Genomic DNA, 8,554 nt, shown 5'->3' on the forward strand with positions numbered 1-8,554 from the left:
TACAATATTGTATAATATCGTGTACAATAATATAGTGAACAATATTAATATATTAACTAGGTGATATCTGTAGTCCATAAGTAATAATGGGATTTTATTAAATACGATCCATAAGAAAGGTAACGTGAGCGATGCATATATGTAATTCTAGTGAAACCGAATTTGAATCAAGATGTATTTTCAAACCAGAATATATATATATATATATATATATATATATATATATATATATATATATATATATATATATATATATATATATATATATATATATATATATATATATGTTTCAAGTAGTTTGCATAAACCTTATCCTTCCTGTACAAAGAACGAGCTTTCTTCTAGTTTCATGTTATGGATGGTTTCTCTAGTAGACGAGCATTTTTCAAACTTTTTTTGAGGGGGCCACACCAAAGTAGTTTCCAAACTTTCACAACACCCCTGCATGTAATTTCTTTCCTAGATGCAAAACAAGCAAACACATAAAAATACATTTTTATTTATTATGGAACGACTATGAGATACAAATTTCACGAGCAAATTACATAAGACTCTTGATTGAATAGAAATATATTAACATAAAATAAACTTATGACTTTTAAGCAGGAATATGAGAAAGAAATATTACTATCAGAAATATAAGTAAATATTAAACTTAAAACTAGTGAGATATTGTCCCTGGCAATTTTTGCAAAGCATATATATGCGTAGAAGAACTCTCGAACACACTCTCATCTCGGGGTCCACGGCAAGAAGGCGAGACATGTAGTCACACTTTATGTTCTTCTATGTTGAGAATTCACACTCGCACAACACAGTAACAGAGATATGGCTTTATTCACTTTTGATTGAGATCCCAAAAGCATCGGGATCATTTTCTTTAAATTTCATTCTCAGGATTATAATTTCCTGGGTCGTAATTTGTACTTCTCAGGAGTGTAAGATCTTAGAAGACATTAAAAATCCCGCGTCACACCTGACTAGATACACACCAATGTATCAGGACACAACAATTGAGAAACGCTGTACTAGATTACGGAGTACAAAGAAAAAAGCATAATGTTCATATTATTATTCCGATGTTAAACAGTGTTTTATCCTGTCTTTTCGATTTCATGGAGGGTATCTAAAGCCCTAGGAGGAAACAAGATATATAGGACCTCGATATAGGTGAAAAAAGACCTATATATCTTCGAAATGTTAAGGGACGAATTGTAATCTAGAATTTTGAGGGGTTTTCATCCCTAACATATTTGGATAAAAGATGTGTTAAACTTCTATGTAGTTGTTAATGGTTTACAAAGTCTATGTTTCATCAAAAAGAAAAGAAAAAAAGCAGAACAAACAAGCTAATAACTATGTTCAATGGAGTATAGTCTAGGTTTGAAGAGAATAAATTTACTTCTTTCACGTGCTATTATTGGAATTAATAACATGAGTCCACTCCTCTCACATGGGTTTTTGCGATAACAAACTATTCATCCGCAAGAGACCTGCAGTTTTCTACGATACAACACACCTCTGTTGTTGATTTTTTTTAAATATTAGTTATCACACACACACACACACACATACATTATCCTCTATCCAAAATCAACTGTTAATCACACTCTATGTTTATATTGATTCCCTAATCTCTCTATACACACAGAAGCATTAAAATTAAAACACCATTTTCCCCCTCTCTACAGTGTCTCTCACAGGTACGCTGTTTGTATTTAGAAATAAAACTACACGATGGTAAAACTTTAATACTATTTCATTCATGCAGGTGAAGTATATTTATATGCTAGTAGTGTTCTCCAAACTAATTTTTTAAAGCGTATTACAACACAAACCTAATAAAGTTTTATTACACTGAGCGCTCACTGAATTGCGACCACCCCTCCATACAAAAATGTGTGGCCAGCAACCGAATTGATTACATGAGGTTACATGTTAGCAGACAACGCACTGTTGTAATGGAATGTGGGCAGGATTTATCCGCATTTTAAATAAGACATGATTGTCGGTACCTGAGCAACAGCAATAGGTGTGTCATTAACCCAGACAGCAACAGTTGTCGGATGTACCCTTCCTGTAATGGTGTACAATGAGTGGGAAGAAAATGGGGTTGCGGTCTCCAAGAGACTGAACTACAGGGGCGTAGGGAAGTTTAAAACGTGGGGCGACCGTCGCATCCAACAGCTTGTGACAGCCAAACGAACCATCAGTGTCCGGGAATTACATGACCAGTACAATGGTGGATGCACAACAACCATATCTAACGCAACTATACTGTGTACACTGGCAGTTCCACAGCAGACGACACAATCGCCTCTCACTCCTTACAACTCATCACCGCCAATTTCGTCGCGCTCGGGTACAGGAACAAGTAAATTGAACCATGGATGATTGGAAATGGGTGTGTTGGTCCGATAAATCAAAGTTTGAGCTACTCCTTTCTGACAGGCATGAGCATATTGTTACGTGTCGTAACTTTATATAGATTTTTAAAAAATCCTGAGAATAGTATTAGAGTTGCGCCTTAGTTTTCTCTTGTTAAAAAGGTTAATCAGTGCCGCCAAGTGGTTGGTTGACGAACTATTCTCACAGGTATGGGAAATATGTGTGACGCCGCTTCATACTGAAGTTGGTGATAGCAAGGGAAAAACATATCTAGTGTAGAATTGGATCCTAAGTGAAATCTACATTGTTACGATGAGTGGAGTTGTGTTATTTCGCTCTTCTGGTTAATAGAAATTGGATTATAACATTGATATAATGTTGTGCTGCGAATTATTAATACTAGATAGGAGGATTGTTGAAAAATTTAATAGATTTTCTATGACTCTGTGCACGTTTAAAGGGAAGGCTGTAAGTCTCATTAGAAGCATATGTTTGTGGTGGATAAAGACTCCATTGTTCAATATTTGTAGTTATTGTATATTCATTGGTTTATTTAATTCTTATAAAGACATATTCGTTCATAAGAGCTTATCATTTAACCTAAATGGAGAACTTAGTGATATATTCGAAGTTTTTACAATCTGATATTTTTCGGCAAGTAATTTTCCGAGTGAAAGAAAGCTTTATATTAATTGATCTCTGAAATATTCTGGTGAATTTAGTGAGATATTATTTGTTTCTCTCTGCTTCAGTTTCCCAATTTAATCGACCGAACGTGGGGTGATTTCTCGACTGGGATCGCCTTACCCTATGCGACTGTCCATGCTTATTTCGGTAAGGTCAGATGAGCACAGCGTAACAATATGTGGCGCCAACAACACGAAACTACGAATCCCTCGTGCATGTGCGTATTCTGTGCAATATTTACGTATCTCCAGGAAAAGTTCCCAAATACCTCAGTTGCTAAACTAATTTTTAAAAAAAGTGTTCATTGGCTATCAGATATGTCAATTGCTGAAAGATTACGTATCCTATTCCACAAAAAGCTGATGAAAGTGGAGAGGAAGCACTTGATTTCTCTTAAGAGTGTCTCAGAAAGCTTTCTTGGAAATTAGGAAAAAAGTGTGATCTATGTGCAACTTGTTGGAGAGTTGTTAATAAACGTGCATACTGTGCAGTGCAATACGTCCATCAAAGTGCTTTTCCCACATAGCCACCTGACTTTCTTTCCCGAAAACCTCGGAGCTGTATCTAATGAAAGATTTCACCAATCATTTTAGATGCTAGAGCAGTTATACAAAGTAAAACTTGGTGTGCCAATGCTCGCAGATTACTGTTGGAATTTGACACGCGACACGCTTCTTATATCAGACAAGAGGAAAGCTCCAAAGATGTTTCTTTTAATTTGTGCTTGTAACATACATCAAGTTATGTCTGTGACTTTGTCACTTTCTTTCTCCGTCACTTAACTACCACTTTTGCTTAGTTGGCAATGTATAGATGCATTGATTTCAGCTGCATTGTTATATGTATACAAGTTGTTTTATACATGTGGATTTTTTATCGGTTTTCATCTTTTTGCCAGTCTATTTTTCATGGAAAACTGCATGCAATACTAAGTTATAAACATTAGTCTATTATACTTTTATCAAAATGTGTCAAATTCAAGTTTTTTTTTAAAAAAATCTGGTATGCATTACACACGAAAACAACGATTTTAGTAAAAGACATGCATTTCAAAAATATAGAGTTACTTTGAAAATTTCATTTCAATATTTCTAAAAGAAACGGCACTGATACAGCATATCTTGACTCCAGATTCGTAATCAAGATGTCAAAAACTATAAGAAATATCCACCTCCGTTCAGAAAATGGAAAATATTAAAGAACAGTGCTATTAACTTGTTGTATAATAAGATATATATATGTTTTATGATTCTTTCAAATAATCCCTACTGCTTGCAGGGTTGAAGTAAACCAATAACAACTGGTGAATCAACATACGCTCCGATTTATGAAAAAGTATTATGTGTAAAGAGCGTAAAAAATCTCTTATTTTATGAAACATACTATTAGTAACATAGTAAAGGACAATGTGATAGGTTATAAATTACCCTGTTGTAGAAAAAAAGTCTAATAATTTTCTTAACAAATCTTTATTATAAATAGTCTGTCCAGTGTGAGAAGTGATTATTTTATTTCATATTGTAAACAGACCCTTACGCTATCTATGTAGAAGTGCATATATTACATAGCGTCAAATTTCGACTATATTCCGTTAAAGCTGCAAAGTGGCGGTCGATACATACGGATACCGTAACTGACAATACCTGCTGAACGTCAGTCGGAATGGAGACAATGGAACAAAGTCCCAACATTAAATTCTGTTTCAAATTAGATGAAAGTGTAACAGAGACATTTCAAATGATTCAAACTGTTTACGGTAGTGAGACTCTGAGCTGTAAGAACGTGTTTAAGTGATAGTCAAGATCTTCAAGATAGTAGGGAGAGCATTGTGAATGATCCAGGAGTGATTGTGCGAAATGACGACAACGTCCGAACAGTGATGATTGTAGGCAAGGATCATTGCACAACTGCAAGGTTCATCGAAGATCTCATTGGAATTTCGAACGCCACTGTCTATCTCATTTTAATCAAAAAATTGGACAAATAATTAGGTCTGTGCGCGGGTTAAGAAAGCACACACACATTCAGTGACGAACAAAAACACTGCAAAGGTATGAAACAAGCAGCTGATATGGATCTAGGATGTATGCCAAGCATTGTAACAGGATGGTGAAACGATGCTTTCAGTACGAACCACTCACAAAGCGTCAGAGCTCGGAATAGAAGAGTCAAAGTTCTCCGACTGACTTTCAGCAAGTATTGTCAGTCACAAGATCTGTACACATTAACCGCTTCCTGGTGGCGCTTTGCAACTTTGAGAGTCAAAATTTGCCGTTACATAGTTTATATTCTTCTCCTTAGATGGAGTTAGTGGATAAGTGGCAAGATAACCTGTTACCTTTCCCAGTAGATTCCATTTGCATCATAACTAAATCAACAAATCAATATAACTAATCAATATAGCATTCAGTTAATGTTTGACAGGTTTGTTGCAGGTATTTTCGTTCTAAATAGCAATTAGATGTTTGTTTCATTGCAAAATTTTAACTAAGACTGAATACTAATTATCATGGCCCATAGTTTAGGAACCAAATTCTACATTCATATACCTATTATACATGTCAAAATCCATTACCATGCCAAACCAGGTAAAGAGTTTTTTCCCGACAGAACTAAAGATCATACTACTAGTAAATAGTGTCCAAGCTTGAATAAAATTTCAATTTACTTTGTTATATTAACGTACCAGACCTGAATCCAAAGAAATCATTTTTAAACGAGTTCAAGGGCTTGATAGAAATGAGATCTAAAATGTAGGATATAATTAAATATAAATATTCCCAAGTTTGAGGTAATTTTTCTCATGACTTCATGAATGGCATATGTCTGAAGAAAGTTCCCTTGTGTTCAGCATAAAAAACGTATTAGAAATTTATCCAATCATGCGCACTTTTTATTAGTTGTATGATCATTAGTTTTCTCATTAGTATAAAAAGCGTATTAAATATCTATCCAAGTGTGGAGATTTTCTACTAGTGGGATGATCATTAGTTTTCACATTCGTATAAACATTAATTAGAAATTTATCCACGCATAGACACTTTTTATTAGTGTTGTGACCATGAGTTTTCACATGAGTTAGTATAAAAACGTATTAAAAATTTATTCAAGCGTGGATACCTTTTACTAGTGGGATGATCATTAGTTTTCACATTAGTATAAAAAATGAATTAGAAATTTATCCACGCATAGACATTTTTTATTAGTGGGTTGACCATGAATTTTCACATTAGTATAAAAAACATATTAGAAATTTATTCAAGCGTGAATTCTTTTATTAGTGGGACGATCATTAATTTACACATTGGTATAGAAAAGCGCATTAGAAATTTATCCCAGCGTGGATGCTTTTTACTAGTTAAGTGACCATTAGATTTCACATTAGTATAAAAAAAACGTATTAGAAATTTACTATGCGTGGACCCGTTTTACTGGTGAAATCATTAGTTTTTACATTAGTATAAAAAGCGTATTAGAAACTTATCCAAGCGTTGACACTCTTTACTAGTGGGATTATCATTAGTATTTTTGACAAAGTCAAACCCCCAAGTTTGACATTAAAAATTCTGGAACCAAAATCCTGCATACTATAATATGTCGTAGGGTCGTATACCCAGGGCAAGATACCACCTTACAAATCTAATTCAAATCAAATTATTTGAGTTGAATATTCATTATATAATTACAGTATATTTATGACTGATTTGCTTGTAAAAAAAATGTCAAATTAAGGAATTAATCTAAAATTGAAAGATGTTTAGTTCGCTTCTACAACGCAAACTATGATCTAAAACGGTGCTTTGTAGGTTGAAGTTGGCAAATCGATCAATTTTATTGTGTTGAAAATTTTAAAGAAATAAAAGAAAGAGAGAAAAATTCAATTCAATTTTCATTGTGTTCTCCTTCTGTCGTGATCGTTGATGTATTAGATATTAGAAAAGATTAACTGCTTAATCGAACATCTCGTGTCGTAGAAGAAATGGAGAAGAAAGTGATCTCCCATGACCTTGGCGTGAAGAGAAAGTGGTCGCATGCTATCACGAAGGATCTCAGTACCATCTAGTGGGAACTTCACGAAACTAGAGATGAAAAATCATCTGTTCTTTTACAATTGCATGATAAGACACACATTACTTTTCATTAGATCATAAAAAACTCCTTCAAATAAATAAATTTATGTGTGTATTAATATTTTACGATGGAAAAAGGTATAAATATTTAAAAGATGTACAAGAGGAATTTTAAAGTTCGAATTATATGGAAGATTCAACATGACCCTCAGGAAATCGATATTTAAATGACCATTCTGTAGGAAAGAAATGTACAAAAAGGCATTGAACAGTAGTTTTAACTTTTCTAAATTTGCTTTCAGAAAGCAAACTCAGAACTCCTACGATTTTCAGTCCCTTTTCTAAGTTTTGGTTTATGGACAAGAATCCCTCAATCTGCAGTTTCCTATATGAAAAGCAAAACGTGAGATAGATATTTGAATTTTCATAGAAACCATACAAATATTCATTTATTATTTCAACTGTATAATTAAAGAAAATAAAGCGCGCATCCAGAAATTTTTGTTGGGAACTCCAAAGGCGAAAGATTGCGTAAAGCACGGATCGGGAGGATCCCATGAGCGTATTTCTGGTGCAGCCAAAAAAATAAATATATTATTTAAAATTAGTTAGGAAGGGTTAGGAGAGGTCTGCTTTGGTGGATCCTTCCCCATGGGGTGCTCCCATGACCACAATCAAAGGTAAATTTAGTTCTTAATTATAGCAAGTGTTCTGATTAGTTTTCGATCATTCTAGAAACTATCTACCGAAAACATGGAGATAAGTTATTTTCCGTTATACAAGAAAGAGTAAGCCCTCTCCCCTTGTTTAATGGCCAGCGCGCGTATCTTTGGTTGAATTCCCGATGAGAGAGCATTACGGTAGTTCGGATACTACCCTAAATTTAAGGACCACTTCTCATACAGTCTCGATGCTGAAGAGAGATGCTAAACTACAACAAACCGAAACAAAATCTGAGACTGATAACGACTTTGAATTTTTCTGACATTTTTAAATTATTATCAGTGTTGAGAAAGAACATGATGCATAGAGAATATTGTAACATTTTTAGGAAATTTACAATAAAACAAGTGAGTATCGTTTCACAGTGTGAAACTAAGACTTGCAAACTATTCGAATTCACTACTCAAACTTAAAGTACTGCATCTATAAGGACGGTTGAATAGAGTAACAAGATCAAAGATATAATCTGTTCCTCAGATGCTGAATCTATTTCAAAAAGCTATTACTTGATCCTAGTTTTTGTTCTATGACGATAAATATTGAAACCAAAGTCGTCTATTTGTACAACTTCTGGGAATCGATTGCAAATAGACGCTTCTTGATGACTTTTTACCGTCTTTGCTATAAGGAAATCAGTACTACAAACGGAAATAATAGTACTACAAACGGAAATCAGTACTACAAAC

Source organism: Thermobia domestica, chromosome 12 (genome assembly GCF_964235325.1).
Source record: "Thermobia domestica chromosome 12, izTheDome1.hap1.1, whole genome shotgun sequence".
Classification (NCBI taxonomy): Eukaryota; Metazoa; Arthropoda; class Insecta; order Zygentoma; family Lepismatidae; genus Thermobia; species Thermobia domestica.